Raw genomic sequence first — 23921 nt, forward strand, 5'->3', positions numbered from 1 at the left:
TTTAGCATCGGTTGCTTCGATCGCGTCGCAGTAGGCCGGGCCTTTGGCAACTTCGATCTCGAGGGGTTCGATGATGTTCCCCTTTGTGATGCTTGCCATAGATGCGAGTGTTACGAGCGCGTCCGCGAACTGGTTCTTTGCGCGTGGAGTGTAGGTGAATGAGATCTTCTCAAAAAATTTCGCTAATTCCTCGAGGTACTCATGGTACGGGACTAACTTTGCGTCCTTTGTCTTCCATTGCCCCAGTGTCTGGAAGATTGTGAGCATGGAGTCACCGAATACTTCTAACTCTTTCACCTTGAAGTCGATTGCCGCTTGCAAGCCGAGAATGCATGCCTCGTACTCGGCCACGTTATTGGTACAAGAGAAATCCACTTTTGCAGCGACCGGATAATGCCGTCCGTCCGGGGATATCAGCACTGCCCCAACTCCGGAGCCCACGGAATTGACCGCCCCGTCAAAGTACATCTTCCATGTTGGCTCATCCTTCTCTTCACCTATTCGGAGGATTCCTTCATCTGGGAAGTCCGCGTTTATCGGCGTGTCGTCGTTAATCGGGAATTCTGCTAGGTGGTCGGCGATTGCTTGCCCTTTGACAGACGTGCGGGATACGTACTCGATGTCGTATTCCGTCAGTTGACAGCGCCATTTTGCGATGTTCCTCGTGGAGGATGGGCTATCGAGCAAATATCGTAGGGGGTCCGCTTTTGACAACAAGCGGATTGTGTGATAGAGCGTGTACTGTCGGAGCCTTTGCATGACCCATACTAATGCACAACACATTTTCTCAATCTCCGGATAATTGGATTCCCCTTCGGTAAACTTCTTGCTTAAGTAATATATCGCTCTCTCCGTGTGTGTCGACTCGTCTTCTTGCCCTAGCATGCACCCTAAGGATTGCCGGCGTACTGTTAGGTATAAAATGAGGGGATGATTCGGTATAGGTGGGACTAGTACCGGCGGTTGAACTAAGTAGGCCTTGATGGTGTCAAAGGCATTCTGACATTCGTGGTCCCATTCAATCGCTGCATTTTTGCGGAGCAAGCGAAAGAGCGGCTGACACTTATCCATCAGGTTCGTAATGAAGCGTGCGATGTAGTTCAACCGTCCCAAGAAGCCGCGCACCTCTCGAACCGTTGACGGCGGGGGAAGTTCTTTGATTGCCTTGACTTTATCCGGGTCCACCTCGATACCGCGCTCGCTGACCACGAATCCCAGCAGTTTTCTCGACTGGGCGTCGAACGTGCATTTGATCGGATTAAGTCGGAGTTTGTACTCTTTTAAGCGGTCGAAAAGGCGCTTCAGGTTGACAAGGTGATCTTCTCCTTCTTTGGACTTGGCGATCATGTCGTCGACATAGACTTCGACTTCCTTGTGCATCATGTCGTGGAACAACGTGACCATAGCCCTCTGATAAGTTGCCCCGGCATTTTTGAGGCCGAAAGGCATGATGCGATAGCAAAAAGTTCCCCACATCGTAGTGAACGTCGTCTTGATCTTGTCTTCCTCGGCCATCCGGATCTGATTGTATCCGGAAAAGCCGTCCATGAAAGAAAATTGGGCATGGCGCGCCGTGTTGTCAACTAGGACGTCGATGTGGGGCAGGGGAAAATTGCCTTTGGGGCTAGCCTTATTGAGGTCTCGGTAGTCGACGCAAACTCGAACCCTTCCGTCTTTCTTTTCCACTGGCACAATATTCGCCACCCATTCGGAATAATTGCAGACTTCGAGGAATCCTGCGTTGATCTGCTTGATAACCTCCTCTTTGATGCGGAGGAGGAGGCTTGCTCATTGCCTTCGTAACTGCTGCCGCTTGGGCGGGAACTTCTCAGTGTCAAGTGGAAGGAAGTGCTTGACTATTGAAGGGTCTAAGCCGGGCATATCAGCATTGGACCAGGCGAAGACCTCTTGGTATTTCTTTAGGAAGCCGATCATCCGGGCTCGTTGCGCAGGGTTGAGGGCTGTCCCAATTTTCAAAGTGCGGGGTTCTCCTTCGGTACCCACGTTGATCTCCTCTGTTGGCTCGACCGAGGTGATTTGATGGCCCTCGAGGCGACGTAAACTCTCCTCTATCTCAGACACTTGACCATCCTCGGGAAGCCCTTCCCCAAAGTATACGAGTTGGGGCTCACCGAGACGTTCTTTGAATGGGTTCGAATCGGCGTGTCGGAGATTTGGATTCGAGTGGAGCCTGGGAAATTGAAAGAATCGTCTTAGAAAATTTAGAACGCTGCGAATGAAAGAATAGGGAAAGAAGATAAAACACGTGGGAGTTCAAAAATGCATGTAGGGATTTCATTGATAGTATGAACGTGAAACCATAATAGAGATCCCTTTTCCATCGTGTGGTCTATGGCTATGCCGACACGCGGGGAACATCTTGTACATAGATAAGCCTTACACATCGGCGATCACAGCCGAGTAGCGTGGGACTGAGGTCCAGTTGTCAAGCTCCTCATTTTCCTGCGCCAGGCGGATGTGAACCACCGAAGGAATCTCCTCGGTGCCGTCAAGGGTGCTCCCGATGATGCGTGGAGGTCCGGGAAAGAAGTGAGATAGCGAGGGAATTTGGATGCCCCTATTGAGCTTCCCATAGTGTGCGGCAAGGCGGTGGAGGTGATTGCCCCTGCAGGCCTCGAGGATCTCATGGCAGGAGGGGCGAAAGCCGAGTCCTCTCCTATTCTTATATTCTTCGACTTCAATGGGGCGGTTGATCCCCTGTCCGCGTGCCCCGAGGCCTGTGCCAGGGATGTAATTGTGGCGCAATAAAACCTTCCCTATCATGCGATCAGCGCGGGACGGGCCGATTTCTCCGTAGTCCCGAATGATGGAGATAGTTTCGAATGAATGGAACGGGAGATTTTCATCATCCCCAACACTGATGTAGGGCACGGCCGTCTCTTTGTAGATGGCATAGTCTTCTTCTCCTTTTACCATGATGAGCTTCTCTTCGACGATAAATTTCAACCTTTGGTGTAGAGAAGAGGGGACGGCGCCGGCCGAGTGGATCCAAGGCCTTCCGAGTAATAGGCTAAATGCGTTCGGGATATCGAGCACCTGGAACGTGATGCTGAACGAGCACGGGCCAACGTCTATGAGAAGGTCGATTTCTCCATTCACCTCTCTCCGTGAGCCGTCAAAGGCTCGGACCGCTGTTTTGCTCGGGCAGACGCGGTTGAGGTCCACGTTCATCTGCTTCAAGGTGGTTACCGGGCAAACGTTGAGTGCAGAACCATTATCAATCATGACCCGGTCAATGATGTAGTTGTTACATTTGCAGACAATGTGTAATGCCCGCGAATGTGTCCAACCTTCAGATGGTAGCTCGTCGTCCGAGAACGAGATGGTGTTGGAGAAGATGGAACCGACGGTCTCCTCTATCCTATCCGGAGGCGTTTCCCTTGGGACTTGTGCCGCGGTCAGTACCCGCAGGAGGGCCTCTCCGTGAGGTTCCGAACTAAGGAGGAGAGCGAGTAGCGAGATGTGGGCTGGGGACTTGGCCATTTGCTCGACTACTTTGTATTCGCTCGCCTTTATGATCTTCATGAATGCTTCCGCTTCCTCTTCGGTCACCCTCTTGGATGGAAAAGGCGTACTTTCGGGTACTGCCCCAACTTCTGCGGCGGGCGCCTTCCCTTTGTCTATGATTACCGGATTCTCATACACTCGCCCCGAACGTGTCACACTCGTGACACTGAACTGTCGCTCGATGCCCCCGATGCCTCCTTCATAGGTCCAGGGGACCTTGTTGTCCAAGTACGGTTCTCGAGCGGGGATATCTACTACAAAAGGGGCCTGTGAGGCCATGTGCCCTGCGAATCCGACCGTGGGTTCTTCAGGGGTATAGTCGATCACAAAGGGAAGGGAATTGTCTTGTGCGTTCGCGTCCTCCCCCAAGGTGCATATACTAATCATGTTTATGGAGGATCCCGAGCTCGGCCTGTGATCGGGGAGGGGGTTGGCCTGCACATTTGGGGGTCTGACAGCATTGAAGGTGAGCCTGTTGTTGTCGATCCTTCTTTGAATCTCGTCTCGCAACCTCCAACAATTATCAAGAGTATGCCTCGGCGCGCCTTGATGATATTCGCAGTGTTTAGACTGATCCTGAGTGGTCGGGTCAAAGTTCGGGCCGGGGGATATCGGCTAAATCTAGTTGCCCGCAAGGAGTTATCGATAGATGTGGGAAAGTGGAGCCGGTAAAGGTGTGTACTGCTTGCGAGATCGGTATTGAGCGGTGCCGACCTGTGGACCTTGTGAAGCAGGGCCCTGCTGCGCCGGTGGCGGAGCTCTCGACACTGGGGGCCTAGGTTGAGGGGAGGGAGTTGGTGTAGGTGTGTAGTGATGCACAAACGGTTGTGAGGTCATTGGTGGCGAAACCGGTGGAGCCGAGTAGTAGATCAATTGAGGTTGGTGCTGTGGAGGTGGGGGGAAGTAGGCAGGAGCGGCAGTTGGTGCGATCGTGAAATTCACTGAGTATTGCTAGGGCATCGGATGCGCTGGATTAACGGCGTTAACTGAAACCTCTTTCCCTTTCCTTCCGCTGGAAGACGTCGTCGTCGTAGGGGCCTTCTTTAAGGATTCTTCTCCTTTACTGGTGGGCCCCTCCATCCTGCCAAGCTTGATTCCCAAGTCAAGTTTTTTCCCGGCCTCGATGAGGTCGGAGAATGAACAAGTGTGAGCCAACTGATGCGAATAGTACACTCCCCTTAGGGTGTAGTGGAACAACTGGATTTGTTGTACTTCGCTGATTGGGGGGATGTGCTTCGCTGCTTGGGCACGCCATTTGGTAGCGTATTCCACGAATCTTTGGCCTTGCGCCATCTCCTTCATGCTCAATTCCAAGAGGGTCGGAGGAGTTTCTGCGCGGTACTGGTACTGGTCGATGAACTTCCGGGAAAGGTCTGCCCACGTCGGAATATCCTCGGCCTTTAGTGACATGAACCAATCGAGGGCTGATCCCCGTCAGACTGTCTTGAAATGAGTGGATGACGAATTCCTCATAATCCCAATACTGTAGTATCTTCCCTCGGTAATGGCGGAGATGGTATCGTGGATCTGTCGTGCCTTCATAAGTCTTGAACTCCGGGATCTTGACTATCGAGGGTAGCCGCATGCCTGAGAAAAGACCACAGTCACCATTGCTTGCATTGGGTCGAGTCTCATTTGCCTGCAGGGCTCGTATTGTTTCTTCCATTCTCTTGAGTCTACGTTCCTGCTCAGCGTCAACCTCGGGGAGAAAGTGCGTCGGTGAAGCGAACTGGGCCGCGTGAGTTGGTGTGCCCGGTTCGAGGAAGGTGGTATTTATAAGAGGCGGTGCTTGGTAGAGGAGGCTAACGTGGGGTTACAGAGACGGGTAGGGAGGAAGTTCTGCGACTTGAAGGTGAGCTGGAGCAGGTACGCTTGACGCCGGAAAAACCATCGGTGGAGGGACGGTATAGACTACGGCTGGGGTCGACATGGAGACAGGTGGTGGCGCGGACAAGACCTGATCCGAAGATAAGAATGCAGCTGGTGGAAGAGGGACGGCAATGGGGGCCGGTGGCGGCGGAAAGGGGCTGGTGAACGGGTGAACCGTGGACGTGTGCGTTGTTGGCAGGCCGGGAGCATCCGTATTCTCCGGGACTTGGGTCGGTGGAATCCAAGAGGTCGGGTCGACTGTTGGCCCTTGTCCCGAAGGAGGCGTGGAGCTCGACGATGCACGGTTCGGTCCTCTGAGTAGGGCGAACAGTTCGGCCATGTTGGTAGTCATGCTGGCAGCTAGTTGGTTAACTGTGCCCTCGAGTGCCGCGATGCGAGCGTGGTTGTCGGAGGTGGATGACGCCGGTGGGACTCGTGGAAGGGGTGCCCCTGAAGATGTTGGGGGTGGGAGATGCATCGAAGGGGTGCCCGAATACGCCGGTGGTACGCCCGCGAGAGTTGGAGGCGGCGGAGCATGTGTCGGGGGCGGCTGAGAATGAGCCGGGGCCGGTGGATTGACTTCCTCGGAGATATCAATTCGGTTTTCTTCCGTCATCCTGACACGTTGACGAGTCGGGTAACGGTGCCACGCCAGTTGTGGTTACCTAAATTCCAAGAGTACGTAAGCGTGACATTGACATTTCCGAAAGGACAAGTGCGGAATAAATAAAAGGACAATATGTATGAGATGCATGAGTTTCAAAATACTAATGTCATCACATTGGTTTGATTCAAGCTCCATAGTTTTTATAAAATACAGCACATGGAAGAAAAAAGGAACATAAACGTAAGCCGACATCCCTTTGCGCTCGGTGGTCGGCTGAAAGCAGCGTAGGTTCGAGCGAGGGCAAAATGAGTGCGTCCGCTAATCCTAAGGATGGGGGGCTCCGCGCGCCCTCGTCCGCGCTCGGTCTAACGTAGTGCTCAGGCGGGCCATCTCCCGGTCTAAGGTTGTGATCCGGGCGCGTGCTCAAGCTAGCTCTGTCTGGAGCTCCCTGTAGTCCGCGACCTCCGCACGAGAGTCAACAAGCTCACAACGGAGTCTATCTCGCTCCTCCCTGATGGAATGTAGCTTTGCGCGCATGGCCGCTCGGGTGGAGCTTTCGGCTTCCGGGGCGGATGTAGGTGCGGCTCGTGGGATCGGGTCGGTCTGGGACCGCGGTGGCGACGTCGGTCCCTGTGAATAAAATTGAGCCACGTATGCTGACGTGGCGGAAAGTGCTCGCTCTTCGTCGGTGGGATGCTCGGGGAAGTAGAGGCGCTGTATGGTGCTAGCATCCCGTTGACGGTGAATCTCTCGGATCTGTAGGAATCTTGCAGGGGCCGTCGATGTGGAGTCGGCCCATTGGATGCGGTAGGGTAGGCGGTCTGCCTCGGCGGGAATGTCCTGTAGGCCGCCGAGTTGTCTGATTACCCGGCCGGGATATATGAGCGTGCTTCCCAAGTGGCTGAGGAGAGGGACTCCCATAATTCCGGGACACCCCGTGATCTTGGGGCCGCCGGGATTCCAACGAGCGACCCATAGGAACCGCGCGGGTGTCAACTCGCACCAAAAGTGCCTCCATTCTGAGAATCTGCGCTCAGGAGGCGGAAAGACCAGAACCAGGCGCTCAATTAGCGAACGCTCGTCCGCAATGTAGGAGAAGGGATGTGATGAGCAAAAGGGGCGGATATGCACGAGGAGCCAAACTTGTAGGAGGTGTGGGGATCCTCTCATCCTGCCGCGCCGAACCTCTCTAACATAGTCTAGAGACCGAACAGTCTCGACTAGTAAAGCCTCCACATAACTATGGCCTCCCACCGCTTGGAGGACGACTTGGGCTATAGCCCCGTCAATGAGATTTGGCGCGTATGGGAACAGGAGGGTGCCGAAGATCAAAAGCAGGAACCCGTGACACGCGTCGCGCTGGTAGGACCCTGTTGAAGGTGTCAATGCACGAAGGAGCGTCCAGTCTGAAAGCCATAAGATCCTGACGCCGTGATCCCATCCTTGATGAAGCTCTTGGTGGACCTCTTGGACGGGTATGCCGAGGAGGGCGGAGAGTTGGCTTCGAATTACTGCGAACGGGTTGGGCACAAAGATGCCTTGGGTGGTGGGCGTGGGCCTCTGGATGAGCGCCGTATACTCCTCAATTGTGGGTGCCAACTCTGTTCCCTAAAAGTTGAACACTGCATGTTGGGGGTCCCAGAATTCGGCGGCGGTCCTTAAGAAGATCCAATCCACCGGAGTTTCAGTGAACATGACCACGTCTCCGATGATGCCTTGAATGAAGGAGCGGTCCACCGGGCGGAGTGTCCTCCAAATGCGCATGATTTCTTGCCTAGGCGGTGTGATTGCTTCGAGCCTGAGGCAGGGAGCCGGGCGGTCCATCCTTACCTAAATGGAGGAGATGTCGACTCAACGTCTTAAGAATCAAACCAATGTAATGTCCTAAGTCGTTTTGGAAATAATGCATGCAGTGCGGAAAGATAAACTATAACCGTGTTCTTTATAGTATACATCACTCTTTCTCAAAGAAAACGACAAAAAAGCCCGTCCTAAAAACTACGGGCCGACTCAACGACTTGACTTTAGGGTCGGTTGGCGGCATGGAGGCAAAGATTGGTCCAGCATGACGGTCCCTGTGTATGCATGGTTTTCGGTGCTATTGGGAGAACTGCTAACTAAGAATTGGGGCTCCCGATACAAGGGTGTGAATTCCTTGAAATCGAGCGAGGATCTTTGGGGGACGGTTCGGTGGCATAGCCGACTCGATCCGTTCCCTTACTCGGAACTTCTGACTAACCTAGCTTCCTATCTTGGTGCCCGTGGGATTTCGGACAAGGTACCTAGAAACCCGCTAGAATGGTGCAATGCAAATGCGTAAAGTAAATGTGCGCAAAATAATTGTGCTTAAAAATAAATGTACGGAAAGCGATAAATAAACATGCAAGCAAGCAAACGGAATTGAGCCCGAACCCACTAAGTATGTCCCCAGTGGAGTCGCCAAGCTATGCGCACCCGAATTTTATCTCGTCGGGGCACGCATGCACGAAACCTATGCAACACGGCTTGGGAGTGTCCACCTTCTCGGGGACGCGCGAAGGACGTGCGTGAGAAGGAGTCACCACTTACTATTTACGACCCGTAGGTCGAAGGCCGTTGAGTCGCCCGGGTCTAGGGGTACAAGGTACACCTAAATACTAAGGCAATGGTCATAAGGAACCGAAAATTCCAAATTCGGGGGTTCTATTATGAGCGAGCCTATATCCCGCACGCCCTTTCGGTAGTCTAGTTTGCTAGGCTTGCCATTTTGTTTATTTACCGCGTGATTTAGGGTTGCACTTGACTTGCCCGTTTTGACACCATAAAGTCGATGAATTGATCAAGTTGGGCCAAGAATTCGAAAGATGAGTAGGCTTGTACGTCGAGGAATCGACTCACTATCTTAGCGTTACAGTTCATCGAACCGTGATGGTCGATTCTTTGCGCGAACTGAGACCTTGAGTATTCGAGCTTACTCATCTCCTGGTAACAATAGACCAACTTGACCGGTTCGACACTCGGACCTCTCGCTCGCCGATTGGGGATCCTTACAAATGAATGAGTGAATGTACAAACAAAATCCTCGCAATGTTCTCTCGAATAATTACAAAGTACAATTGAATAAGTAAATGGATCCCGATCGGTTTGCATTGGACCAATATTCCGCTCTGGCTCACCGTGTGTTTTGAATAACCGATAAATAAATTAAGGCAATGCAGGCTCAAGGAGCCGGGGGTCGGGTCCAATCGAACCAACGGTCTACAGGAGAACCGAACGATTCCCACTATAACCGTTGGACCGATCGAGCTCCCGGGTGATATCTAAACACGTTTCATACATCCAATCCAAATTGCCTTCCACATAGGTCATACTTGGAGTGAGACGATGACTCGAGGCTAGATCCCATTCCGCACTCGGGTTGCGCGCGCTCAGTGAGTTAGGAGGCGTTGGACCTCGTGTTCCGTGATCAGGGGCGTTGGACCCTGTGCAGCACGTAACCTATGGGCTCGGACCCGAACCGCAACAAATCATCAAAAGCAAATGGCAAACAAAAGAGAACTGATAAAACTTATGAAAAACAGACAATAACTGACAAATATAGGTAAATACAGACAAGTTGTATTTTAAGTCGAATGTACGTGATTTAATCAGTTATTAACCGGGGTTAATTAGCAAACAATGTATGTAACCTAGGCAAACAAAGAGGTGGGCTGGAATATGGTTCTACGCCGATTACATGCGTGGATTTGTTTTAAAACTTTATTCAGTGATGTGTCACTATGGTTTCACCGAATTAGCCAAACTTGTATTTTTGACTCTAGATTGGAACCTAGCATTCCACCTATCCATTATCTAATATTTGATTAAGTCAAATGCATGATTAATCCAGTTCTTCGTGTTTTGCGACGGCAATGAAAACGTCCACCACCGAATCTACAATAGGGGGTAGAAACACCGAAAGTGGACGGAGTGGGCCGTACGAATGAAACTCGCACCCGAACGGGCCGCCCCTTTCTGTCCATAAATCGAGGTGTTTCCGACTCCCTAATGCCTAGGATATCGGTGAATCACGGAATAACGACTATGCCCTTGAGTGGTAAAACATGTGATGTTCATATACAAATTAAAGATCGTGTGACATGGAGAGGTCTAAAGAGGACTCGTGCATCTCGACTCGAGCATCCTCAAATTGGGCCCGGACTCGAGTCATAGTATGCGAGTACTTACTAGACACGATTCTATTCGTGTTACACGTCTCGATGTTTTGAAATTATGAGCTTTTAAGGAAAAGGGCATTTCCGCCGTTCCATGAACCATTGATGCGTTTACGAATTAATAATCAATTTATCCAATTATTTGGTCCGAGTGATTTAATTAATCGAATGACACATCCCGTTTCTCCCATTTGTGAAATTATTCGGTGGTGGTGATCTTATATTATAAGTATTATGGATTTAACGAATAATTGTCTGAAATTAACTTATCTATCAAGTGACTATCGCTTGACTAACGATAAAAAAACGAACATAAATACACTCAATTCCACGGAATGATTCCGAAGCGTCTAAGGAGATCACTCTAGACTCGGGAGGGGTCCGGGATCACTTGGCCACTTCCCAAAGAGATGGGCCGAGAGGTCTCCTCGACCCGTCTTGAGTTACGGGTGGTCTCCTATGTCGGTTATCATTTCTTGCATGCATAATGCGTCAAATATGGTAGCAACACGAGTTTCACTCAAATCGATGTCGTCACGATCATAAGTGCGCAAACGGACACACAAGCACGCACAAGCAAAACATTTATAGGAATAAACAAAACGACATCGACTCACGTAATAACGAAACGGAGAAACACGGGAACCAACCCATTTCGAGGCGAAAGAGGATTTCTCGGACTCGTGTAGTCCAAAGAAGCTCTCGGCCACATTCCCTCAAGAATGGTCGAGAGCTTCTGTGGCTCACACGGGTCGAGACGACCTCTTCGACCCCGATTTGGATCTTTTCCCGTTATACTAACATGTTACGCGCGATTAACGCTATTAGAGACACGGGAACCAACTAGTTTCGGGGAAGGAGAGGCCATCCTAGCCTCTGATGGGCCATGAGGGTCCACGGGTCCCTTCCTTGGGACTAGGCCGTGGGTTCCCTTGGCTCGACTGTGGCTTAGACGTCTCTCCTACCTCGATCCTAGCCACTTCCCATCACGGTATGTACATGATATGGACATGCAACGTAATAAACAACGTATATATGCATGGGGCTATATAGAAAAGCCTAAACTTGCATGCTTTTCAATTAATGATAATCTTAACGCCCTTAGACAAGAAAATATGAAGAACCTAACTTCTCTAAGTCGTAGAGGAGTGTTACCTAGCCTAGATGTTCGAGGAAAAGAGTCGGGGAAGTGGCAAGAGGGTCGGGTGACCCGGCTGGACACCAAGGGCAGTAGGTACCCGAGAGGCAGCGGCTGTGGCAGCTTGGAGAAAACGGGGTCGGCACGCTAGCTCCGGTCACGGTACCAAGTGAGATTGGGTTCCTCAGACTCCTAAGGGGTAGATCTAGACGTTCGTGGACAGTCCCGAACGTGCCGAAGCCTGGACAAACCCGAAACGATAAGAGAAAGTTCGGTAAAAAACTGTGGACCCGATAAAGAGAGAACCGGTAGAACGGAGGTTGTGCACGGTGGTATGGCTCTTGGACCGTGACCACCTCTTCATGGGGGAGAGTGGGGGTTATGAAGAACCCTTTGAACGTGATGGCACGACTCGTCAAAGTCGTGGAGGGAGATTGCATGTCTAAGAAGTTGGATGCGCCGGACGGGGTTCTCGGGACCCGATAGTCCTCACGGCTGGAACGTGAGGTTGGAGGCTTCAAATCAAAAATCTAAGCCTGGAAATGAACTTAGAGGGTGGAAAATATGTAGGCTAGGAAGTTTGGTGGTATTTGGCTTAAGTCGGGTCGGGCGGTGATCGGAATACCGGGTGGTTTTCCGTCGGTTTTGGCTGGTATTGGCCTTGGCACGAGTTGTATGATGGTTCGGTGGTAGTGGGGAGGTTGAGAGGATTTTGGAGAAAGGTTGGCTTGAGAGAGAGTGGAGTTAAAGAAGTGATTAAGTTGATGAGGCTTAGGGTTTATAAAGGGAGGTTTAATGGCTCGTTTAAGTGAAGTTAAGTGTGGTTTAGGGAGGGGAAATGGGCTGCCGAAATTTCAAGAGTGATTAGGGAGGGGAAATGGTCACTTAGAGTATAGGGGAAGCAAGAGGAGAAGTGATGGGAGGTGATGGATGTGAGTGTGTGTAAGAAGATATTTGAATTGTGTGGTGGAGGGAAGAGGCTTGGGGTTTGAGCAGCGGCCAAGGGGGATTTAGCCGTGGCTTGGGGCGGTTGGGCCGTGGCTTGGGTTTGAGCCATGGCTGTGGGTTTGAGCCGTGGCTTGGAGGCTTGGCTTGGCTAAGCTGTGGGTCCCATTTGACCAGAAGGAAAGCCGGGAGTAGCTCGAGGCTCGATTGATCGCGTGTCCGATCTCCGAGGTCCGATTAATTGATGAATTTGGAATGCTTGCATGAAGGGAATTTAAATGAGCCCAATATCGCCATACTTCATTTGAACGAATGTTCGGGTGACTCGGCACTTAGAGAGCCAGTTTTATCTCATTAGGATGAGCGGGGCGAGGTTGTTCGTCCCCGTTGTCCAATCGCCCCTTCATGCATTGTATCGTCCGTCTCGGTGTGCTTTTCGTCTCATGCGGCACTATTGGCACGGCATCTCTGACCGAAGACCATTAGCCGGAGGTGACTTAGGGATCCGTGATCGGGGTTCTCTCAGTACTTTCCGAATGTCTTGAGGTGTTTGGAGACCGTTGTGGCTTCAGTTTGTCAGGAACGTTACCCGAAGACTTGTCGAGAGACGTTCACGACCACTAAAATGTCACTCGGGAGACCTAACTGACTTGCTTGGCCCGAGGCGAAATGATTTCCCTAATCCTAGGAGTTGTAGGGAGTGAGCGGGATGAATCTCGAACGTCGGCCTTCCACCGAATGAGTTATGAGCATTAGATTTCGTTCGAAGGGGGCCCTTTCCCAAGTCGGGGTCTACTCGGGAGACCAAGTCGAATTCGGAAAGGCAATCTGAAGCTTGTTCCATGGCCTTGGTGATCCTGGGTCATGTGTAGGCCTGTTTTCGACCGTCGTTTACTCGTTCGTGGATCGGGCGCCTCGGGAGCCTTGATAGGAAGGCGTCTGTGTATGTTCGGGAGTGCCTCGGCTCAAGCAGGATGCTTCTGAAATGCGCCCGGATGTGCCGTTGGTCATTTTGGCACCAAGAGGGATTTTTAGAGCCCCATATTAGATACCTTCTGACGCTTCGGTGATCCGGTGATGAATAGTGCCACAGTGCCAGATTCTGTTGCTTTGGGGCTCGTTGTTTATCTCCCCTTTTGATTGCCCTTCTGAGCCTTTTGGAGGACCCTGCTTCCCTTCTGTATTCCATGCTCCCACGTCCGCGCGTTCGCCTCCGATTGTCGGGTCATGAATAGTAATCCGAACTTCGGCTGGGAGTCCTCGTGTCGGGAGTCGGTGGGCCAAAATGGGATGCTGACAAGCGGCATCCGCCCCGTTCATCATCGAGGTTCCTGCAAAAGAACCTTACCAAGACAATCGAGTTCCTTGGAATTATGGGGGTGAGGTGGCCAATGCTGAGCGGGAGATGAGCGCGATGGGCATTACGCGTTCAGGAAGAGTTTACCAAGGTCTCGAACTTGCAGACAAAGGGAAAGCTCCCGCTACCGCATTTAGGGATGATGTGAGAGCTACATTCGCTCTCACGAAGAAAGTATCAGAAGAGGAAGCTGAAGCCTTCATGAAAGTGATTAAAGTAAGCGAGTACAAAGTGGTTGAACAAAAGGGCAAGTCACCGGCCCATATCTCGCTGCTAGCATTGCTTTTGAGTTCCGAACTGCATCGGGACGCCCTTCTGAAGGTTCTCACCGCGGCTCAAGTGCCGAAAGAGACTACACCGGAGAGGATCGAGGAGACAGTGAGTTCTATCTTCTCGAATCAAATCTCCTTTTCCGAAGATGAAATCCCCTCAGAGGGTCAGGGACACTTGCGGGCATTGCACATTGTCTGTAAGTGCAACAATCACGTCATCGGTCGAGTTATGATCGACAACGGTTCAGCGCTTAATGTGTGCCCCGTCTCCACGTTGAAACAGATGAATGTGGACATGAGCCGCATCCGTGGGAGCAAGACGACTGTTCGAGCCTTCGATGGCTCAAGGAGAGACGTAAATGGGGAAATCGATCTTCTTATTGACGTGGGACCATGCTCATTCTCCATCACATTCCAAATTCTCGAGATCTCCAATGCATTCAGTCTCTTGCTAGGAAGACCCTGGATCCATGCTGCCGGAGCCGTTCCTTCCTCCCTACATCAGAAGTTAAAGTTCTTTGTCGAAGGCAAGCTCATCACCGTCAATGGTGAAGAGGACTACGCGATCTACAAGGAGACAGCAGTCCCCTATGTTAGCATCGGCGAAGATCAGAATCTCCCTTTCCACTCTTTCGATACCATCTCCGTGATCCCAGACTACGGAGAAGTCGGTCCATCTCGGGCCGATCGCATGATAGGGAAAGTTCTGTTGAAGAGCGACTACATCCCTGGAATAGGCCTCGAAGCACGTGCACAAGGAATCCTTCATCCTGTTTAGGTGGAGGAATATCGGAATAGGAGGGGGCTCAACTTTCGCCCCTCCTGCCATGAGATCGTTCAGGCACGCCGCGGCAAGCATCTCCATCGCCTCGCAGCTCATTACGGAAAGCTCTCTAGGGGCATTCCAGTTCCACCCTTTTCGCAGTTCTTCTCAGGGCCACCGCTCATTGTTGGAGGCACATCTGATGACATACCCATCGAGTCAGAGGATTCCTCCTTGGATATGATTGATGCGCCCTTTGTACTCTCAAACGTCTATGCTATCATCGAGGAGACAACTTCCAGGGCTCCCATCCGTCGGGCATAGGAGAACCAGGAGCTTAACAATTGGACCGCAGTCCCATGCTATTCGGCCGTTGTCGCCGATGTGTAAGATGGTCCTTGTATATAATGCTACCTGCACGCCGGCAATGCCATAAGCCGCGTGACAGAAGAGGGATTTTTGTTATGGCTTGTTAATAGAATCCCTGCATGCTTTTTGAATTTCTGTGTCTAAATTCTCTCTCTCTCGCACTTACTTCTAGCACCTTTAATTTCTAAAACAATTCACTTTCGTGTCCAGGCTCCAATCGAATCCAAATCATGGAAGCAATGATTCGAATCCACTCGAAACACGCCTCGAAAAGTCCCTACCCATATACTTCGGGGAAAGACTCGACGAGGACGGTCGCGTGCCCAAGATAGAAGAGAGTTTGCATCGTCTCGAAAACCACCAACTCACTTCCGTCGAGCCAACCGAAGACATCAACATAGGCAATGCAGAAGAACCACGCACCCTTAGAATCGGGACGTGACTCGACCCTGCACAGAGGGCCCGAATGATCAATTTCTTAACAGAGTATCAGGAAGTCTTTGCTTGGTCCTACGCTGATATACTAGGCCTAGACCCCTCAATTGTAAAGCATTTCCTCCCACTCGACACTGAAAGATTCCCACCCAAGCTGTACGGACCCGAATGTGGACTCTCGTCGGGCCCGTATGCGCACTTTTGGATCGCGTGGCTTGAGAGTGTCCACCTTCCCATGGGGACGCCTGACAGACACGCGTGAGAAGGAGTTGCCACTTATCATTTTAGGACCCGAAGGTCGAGGGCGGATAAGTTACCCGGATCTAGGGGTATGGAACACCTAGTTGTTGTTAAGGCATTGATCTGTGTGGAATCGAAAAGTCCGAGTTCAGGGGTTCATGTTACGTGCGGCCCTATATCCCGCACGCCCTTTCGGTACTCTGGTTTGCTAGGCTTGCATGTTTTATTATTTACCGCATGAATTAAGTTACGCTCGGCTCCCACGTTTTGACACCGAATATTCAATTAATTAGACGATGTCGGTCGAGAAGCCGAGAGAGAAGTAAACTTGCGTGTCGGGGAATTGGTTTACAATCTTAAGTTACAGTTCATCAAACCGCGGAGGTTTAATTCCTGCGTGAACCAAAACCGCGAGATCTTGGATTTACTTTTGTCTGGGCAAGCATGGGACCGATTCGAATGATTTGAGTCTCGAACCGTCCTCTCACCGACTGGAATTCTTACAGAGTGAATGTACAAAACAAAAGTCCTTACAATACTCTCGAAAACAATAGATATAAATTACAAATGGCTGAATTCCAGTCGACTCGTGTTCGGTTATTATTCCGCTCTAACTCACAGTGAGTTTAGGGAAACACCGAAGAACTGAAATTCAATGCACGCTCTCATTGAATAGGGCGTTGGACCCTGTGAGTGATGGTTAGAGTGTTGGACCCTGTGATCGATGATTAGGGCTTTGAACCCTAATATTATTCGGCTTAGGAATCAGGCTCAACCCGCATGGCAAATAGGTGCAGAAAGATAACACGCAACATGTTAATAACAGACAAGGTGTTTGTTATTGTTGTGTTTACGTGAATTAACAGATTATTAACCCAGGGGTGTTTTTGCAAGCAAATGCCATATGCTAAGCAATCAAACACGTGCCAATGTTTACGTGTTTTAGCATTCGGCTTTTGTTGGAAACTAGAAAAAGAGAGTCAAATCTCATGTGTGTGGATTGCTTTTACAGTTGTTCTGTATTGTGACACTGAATTTCCACTGAATTAGCCAAACTCGTGTTTTGACTATAGATTTGGAATCTAGAATTCCTCCTAACCATTATCTAGTGTTTGGTTAGGTCGAGTGAAAGGTTAATCAGCATTTTGCATGTTTTCTGACAGAGATAACCGTTCTAGTTACCCGAGTCTATGTTATGATGACAGAAACTCATCAGTTAGATAAGAAAAGGCTATGCAGATGAACCTACACCTGAACAGGTAGCCGGTTCTTATCCCGTACTGTAGTGTTTTTATCATGCTAACCCTAAGGGTGTCGCTGAATTGTAAAAAGACGATTTTGCCCTTTATTTGAAAATTATTTTCAGAAAAGGGGAAACATCACAGTGCGGGCCACCTCGGCCTGTAGCCGGTGTCAACCAATTCCCTGGATCGTCCAGGGTTGTGCAAGAACCCCGAAAAAGCCAAAGAACCGGTCGATCTGCCCGGAAGTGATCTAAAAAGATCTTATGTATCCTGACCTGAGTTACCTGGAATCAGGTAAAAACTCAAGTTAAGACACATAAGCCCTTTTCAGACGTCCATGCTACATCAGACCGCGCGTTTCGGGTTTTGAAATTGATAAGTTTGAAAAGGGCACCAACGTCATTTGATAACTCATCGACGCGAGTTATCAGTTAATGGCCGATTCGTGTAAACTTTATCAGTGTGAAGTGGGTTTATTCACGTGAATGTCCCGATTAACCAGTTCGTGAAATTAATGCTTAAGGGTTGTGCCGAATGCATTAATTACGAAAATGATTCGTGACTCGATGACCAAGACGGGTCAAGAAAGACCGAGGATGATTCGGCTAGCGATGGCCGAAACACCCTTTGGTCCTAATAGGCCCGAAAGGGTCTCCGAATTGCGAATCCATGCATATTTTGGTTTGGAAAGACATTTCATGTGAGATTCTCGATGCAATTGAACTTGCAAATTACACAAAATCCGAGAACGGATTTAAACGGGAAGAGGAAGCCTCATGGAACCCGAATAACTCCATGAGACTCTCGGCCTATTCTACTTGGAGAAAGTCGAGAGATCTCATGGCTTGTATTTGGTTTCACGAATTTTCCCCGTCTTGTTTTGAATCGTTTCTCGCATGCTCAAACATCAAACATGTTAAATAACACGATTAAACGAAAGTCAGTATTATCATGATTTAAATAACACATTCAAACATGCAAATATGCACAAACATATTATTTAAGGAATTGATAAAACAATACCGACTTCATGGATGTGAGAAAAACAGTAAAACTCGAGAAACAATTTAAATCGGGGCAAAAGAATCCGGTCTTGACCCAAAAAGGTCAAGAATGCTCTCGGTTACCTCATGGAGAGGTTAACATGAACGATCTCGGCTTTTCCGGGTCGGGATGGTTTCCTCGACTTCGATTTAAATATTTTCCGACATACTAGCACGTTAAACGATGATAAACATGCATGGTGTAATAAGGAAATTGCATAAAATTAAATTTCGGAATTAAAATCATGCTTAAAACCCCTTAAAACTCCATAAACACAACAATAATATAAAAGTCCTAGCTCCTCTAGGTCGGGAATGGTCATACCTAACCCCGAGAGGTGGGATGGGACCTTCAAGAGTCGGGTTGGGCCGTTGGTGGGTCGGGTTTGGGCTGTTTTGGCTTGAACAGACCCGAATGGTAGCAATAGACCCGACTGGAAGGGTGGGCAGACCCGACTGGCACAAGTCGGGTCGGACGTCGCCATGGAGGCTCCCGATGGAATTTTGAGGCAAGGTCGGTGGCCTTGGGTAGCCAAGAGACCCCTCTAGGTGATCGTGGTGGTCGTTTGTTCCCAGAGTTGCCGGATCGACCCGTACAGTCCTGCAAACATCACCGAAAATAGAGCACGTCTGGAAACTGGCCCGACTGGGCAGTTGTCGGGTCGGAATTCATAACGGTGGATTCCGATGGACTTTTTTAGCAAGGCTAATGGCTCCTGACTCCTAACTGATCCCTGGAGGTGATAGAAGTGGTAGTTTGTCGAAAAGGGTCACGTATCGACCTGATCTATAAGAAAACCGAACAGACAGTCAGAAACGCCGGCCCGACTGAGCAGTTTTCGGGTCAGAATTCATAACGATGGATTCCGATGAAATGTTTTAGCAAGGTCGGTGGGTCCCGACTCCTAACGAACCCCCGGAGGTGTTTGATGGGTTTTGAAAGTTAAGACCGACTCGAAAAGGTGAGAAAACAGGGTTGGAAGTTTTGACCCGGCTGGGCCAAAACTGTGCTCGATTCTGTACTGAGCTGATTCTCTAACTTAAAGGCTTCAAACTTGAAATCTAAGCTCGGAAATGGATAGAGGAGGTCGAAAACATGTAGGATTTGAAGTTTGGTGAAGTTTGGATTTAAGTCGGGATGGATTCCGACTTAAGTCTTGAGTGTTTTTACTTGGTTTTTGGGTGGTTCTTGCTTGCTGCGATTTTGCTGAAGTTCTTGGGAGGTTGAGAGCATTTGTTTGAGTGAGAAATGCTAGAGAGAGAGTGCTTGAAGGTGTCTGGTTAAGTTAATGACATTTGGACAATATATAGAAAAGCTTAAATGCAAGATTAGTGAAGAAAAGTGAAATTAGGGCCATGGATTAGTGGAATCCGAATTTCTTAAGGAAATATCAAGCTCAATCCTCATCCATTGCATTAATGGAGAAGAGATAAGAGTATTGATGGCTTGGATGGGAAGTTGGAGTGTTGAATTGAAACACTTAGATATTTTGCAAAAGGAAGACAAAGGCAAGTTGTCTTCTTGGCTTGAAGAAGAAGATGACAAGAGAGGGGTGGTTCTTCTTGTCTTTGGCAAGGGGAAGCAGGTCCCGTGGGTCCCACACGAGATTGGAGGTGAATCGGGAATGCTCGGATGTCGATCAGTTACGTGTTCGAGTTTCGTGACTTGAAAGAACATTGTATCGACAATGTGCGCGAGTAAACGATCCCGATAAGCCCAAGATTGTCAATTTTCGTGGAAGAATGCTTCGGGTGCGTACGAGGCTCAGAAGCCATTTTTGCCCGTTCCGGATGACCGGAGCGAAGTTAACCGCTTCTAACAACATATCTTGTATCTGCATCCCACGTTGGTCATTTTGACATGAATTGTCAGACAACGTGAACAATTGACCCTTAAGCCGGTAACGCAAATGTGAAGCCGGAGACGTCCTAGGAGTTCGAAGTTGGATTTCTCAGATTGCTTTCTGAGTTGCTTTGGCGTTCCGGAAATCAATGTGATCTCCGTTTGTCAAGACTGGATCTCTAAGGACTTGAAAAGTATATCTGAGACCTTTAAAGCAATGCTCAGGAGGCCTAGACACATTGTGCAGTTCAGTCCGATGATTTCACATTAAGCCTTGGAGTGTGTACCACTGTGTAGCGCAGGCATCCGGCGTCAAGTTTCCGTAAAAAGGACATCCGGATATACCTTTCCACTGAAAATGGCTATTTCTGCTCCTCGGAGGTTACTCGGGAAACTGAGAAGGGCTTTGCTATCTGTTTTGCCCAATTGTGAATGTCTGCTAGAGTTTTCAGGGCAATGCAGTACGAACTTCGTTTGCCGTAAGTCCATCAGACCAGTCTCCGATTATGCATTTCCGAAGAAGGGTATGCTCGTTTTGTCACTTGGAAGTCATTTGGAGTGTCTGTGTGGCTTCCAAGAGACCATCTGAAGTATTGCTCGTACTCTGTATGCTTGTGGAGCATGGCCGAATCTGACATTTGGAATTAACATTTCTCTGGAAAATCGGCATTTTTTTACTTCCACTGAAAAGTTATCTGTATATAAAAAGTTGTTCTGTATAGAGCAGATGATTTGCGAAATGCTTTTGAAGGCACTTTTCATCTGTCTGGCACTGACGTGGATTTTTGGTGTCCAATATTGACTATTTTCTGATAGTCGAGCAAACTATTGGAAAACGGCACTGTTCGTGTGAACTTTGGAAATGCCAGTTTTGGACGTTGTTGAGCCCTCTGGCCATTCTGTTAACTACTGATGATCAAGGCCATTCTTCTGTTATGTGCATATGTCATTTGCTTAATTTTGCTAACTTGCGGTGAATAGTGATTTTCTTGCTCTGTTGAGCCCTTCAACTGTATCCACACTCGAGTCATAGCATTGTATGTTTTTGATGAGCCTTGTTTGTTCGATGAACCAAAATGGGGTGCTAACACAAGCGCCAACACTTGCGACGTCAACGAGCTGACCTACTCCTACGCATTAAGAAAGAGATTATCAAGCAGGTAGACGCGGGATTCTTGGAGGTATGCAATTACTCTGAATGGGTAGCGAACATTGTTCTAGTGGAGAAGAAAAATGGGAAAGTTAGAGTCTGCATCGACTACCGAGATCTCAACAGGGCTAGTCCTAAGGATAACTTCCCGCTGCCCCACATTGACGTCTTGGAGGACAATACAGCATGCCACACACAATTCTCCTTCATGGACGGCTTCTCTGGATACAATCAGATTCAGATGGTCGAGGAGGATAAAGTCAAAACCACGTTCATCACGACGTGGGGCACATTCTGCTACAAGGTCATGCCTTTCGGTCTCAAAAATGCCGGGGCAACCTATCAGCAGGCAATGGTCACTCTCTTTCATGACATGATGCATAAAGAGATTGAAGTCTACGTCAACGACATGATCGCGAAGTTCAAAGAAGGAGAAGATCATTTGGTTAACCTCAAGCGACTATTCGGCCGTCTCAGGAAGTACAAGCTCCGACTTAACCCAGCGAAATGCACCTTTGGCGTCAAGTCAGGGAAATTGCTAGGGTTTATAGTTATCGAGAAGGGCATCGAGGTCGACCCCGACAAGGTTAAAGCGATCATGGAATTGCCCCCTCCATCGACAGTGCGCGAAGTAAGGAGCTTCTTAGGACGGCTGAATTACATCGCGCGTTTCATTGCAAATTTGACAGACAAGTGCCAACCACTCTTCCGCCTACTTCGCAAAAATGTAGCTGTTGAATGGGATGATGAGTGTCAGAAAGCTTTTGATACAGTCAAGGCATATCTAGTTCAGCCACCGGTGTTGGTCCACCTTAACCGGATCGTCCTCTCATTCTGTACCTGACGGTACGCCGACAATCCATCGGATGCATGTTAGGGCAAAAGGACGATTCCTCTCACGCAGAGCGAGCAATTTATTAATTAAGCAAAAAGTTCACTAAATGGGAGTATAACTACCCTGAGATAGAGAAAATGTGTTGCGCACTTGTGTGGGTCATGCAAAGGCTCCGGCAATACACTCTCTACCATACTGTTCGCCTGCTGTCGAAGACAGATCCTTTGAAGTATCTACTCGGCAGTCCGTCCTCCATGAGGAACATAGCAAAATGGCGTTGCCAACTGACGGAGTATGACATCGAATATGTGTCGCGCACATCAGTGAAGGGCCAAGCGATAGCAAATCATCTAGCAGAGTTCCCGATTGTTGATGACACACCAATCAACTCTGACTTTCCAGACAAAGAAATCCTCCAAATGAATGATGAGGAGGAAGCTCCCGGATGGAAGATGTACTTCGATGGTGCAGTCAATTCCACCGAATCGAGTATTGGCGCAGTACTGATATCCCCTGAGGGGCATCATTTCCTTGTTGCAGCGAAGATTGATTTCCCCTGCACCAACAACATAGCTGCGTATGAGGCATGTATCCTCGGCTTGCAGTTGGCGATCGACCTCAAAGTCAAGGAACTTGAAGTGTATGGAGATTCTATGCTCACAATCTTTCAGACGCTCAAACAGTGGAAGACGAAAGATCTGAAGCTGGTGCCATATCACGAGTACCTCAAAGAGTTGACAGAGAACTTCGACGACATTTCATTTACGTACACCTCACGCATGAAGAACCAATTCGCTGATGCACTCGCAGTGCTCACTTCCATGGTGAGCATCACAAAAGAGAATCTCATCGAGCCCCTCGAGTTCGAGATTGCTCAGGGCCCTGCCCATTGCGATGTAATCGATGCTGTCCACAAAAAACCGTGGTACGCAGACATCAAGCACTTGCTGCAAACAGGTCAATTCCCGGCATTCACTGATCGTCATGACCGGAGGACTCTTCGGCGCATTGCAGCAAATTTCATCCTGAGTGGAGAGACTCTCTACCGCCGTTCATTCGATGCTACACTACTTCGGTGTGTCGACGAGAACGAGGCACAACGCCTCATGGAAGAAGTGCACGAGGGAAACTGAGGACCTCACATGAACGGGCTCATGCTAGCAAAGAAGCTTATGCGACTCGGGTACTTCTGGTTTACCATGGAGACTGACTGCGTCAAGCATGTCAGGCACTGTCACTTGTGTCAAGTCTACGCGAATCAGATCAGAGCACCACCCAACGAGCTGCATCCAATGGCTGCTCCGTGGCCCTTTTCAATGTGGGGCATGGACGTAATTGGTCCTATCAACCCCAAAGCATCCAATGGACACTTGCTCATACTGGTAGCTATCAATTACTTCACCAAATGGATCGAAGCTATCACCCTTGCATCCGTCACAGCAAAGACCGTGGCACGCTTCCTCAAACGCGACATTATCGCACGTTATTGGGTCCCTGCGACTCTTGTCACAGACAACGCCAAGAACTTGAATAATAAGCTCATTGACGAGAAATGACAGCTACACTCAGTGTGAACCGACAACGAGTAGTGGTTCGGCAACTTGCAACTCAAGCAAATTCTCTTTGGCTCTCCGGGCACGCGACACCTTTCGACATGGGGTCGAATCGTTGTATCCTTGATCTGGAGGATCCCAAAGATCCCTCCCTTTACCTTAATGCAAATTCCACGGGTCATCCCCGTTCTGCAAAAAAGCTTTTCTTTTGAGCCGAAGTTTTCGGGGACACGGCCACCCTTCAAATTGTCACGAAATCCAAAATCCCTGAAGCATTGTTACTTGGATTTCTTTGCACATCTTCATTATGGCTATAGCATGCGAATGATGAAAATTTAGCTTCTCTCTTCCAGTATACAGATATAGGAATATGGGCCCTGGAGGGTGTCTCCCTTTGGTGGATACATGTCTGCCCTACGCAAAGGGCGACAATCTCAATCCGAGGAAGAAGTCTTCAAAACATCGACTGATACATTCAAATACACTGCAACCCAACGACGAGCAACAAAGCATTATGTCGTAGCATCACTTGCACCG

This window comes from Punica granatum, chromosome 1 (assembly GCF_007655135.1).
Source record: "Punica granatum isolate Tunisia-2019 chromosome 1, ASM765513v2, whole genome shotgun sequence".
Taxonomy (NCBI): domain Eukaryota; kingdom Viridiplantae; phylum Streptophyta; class Magnoliopsida; order Myrtales; family Lythraceae; genus Punica; species Punica granatum.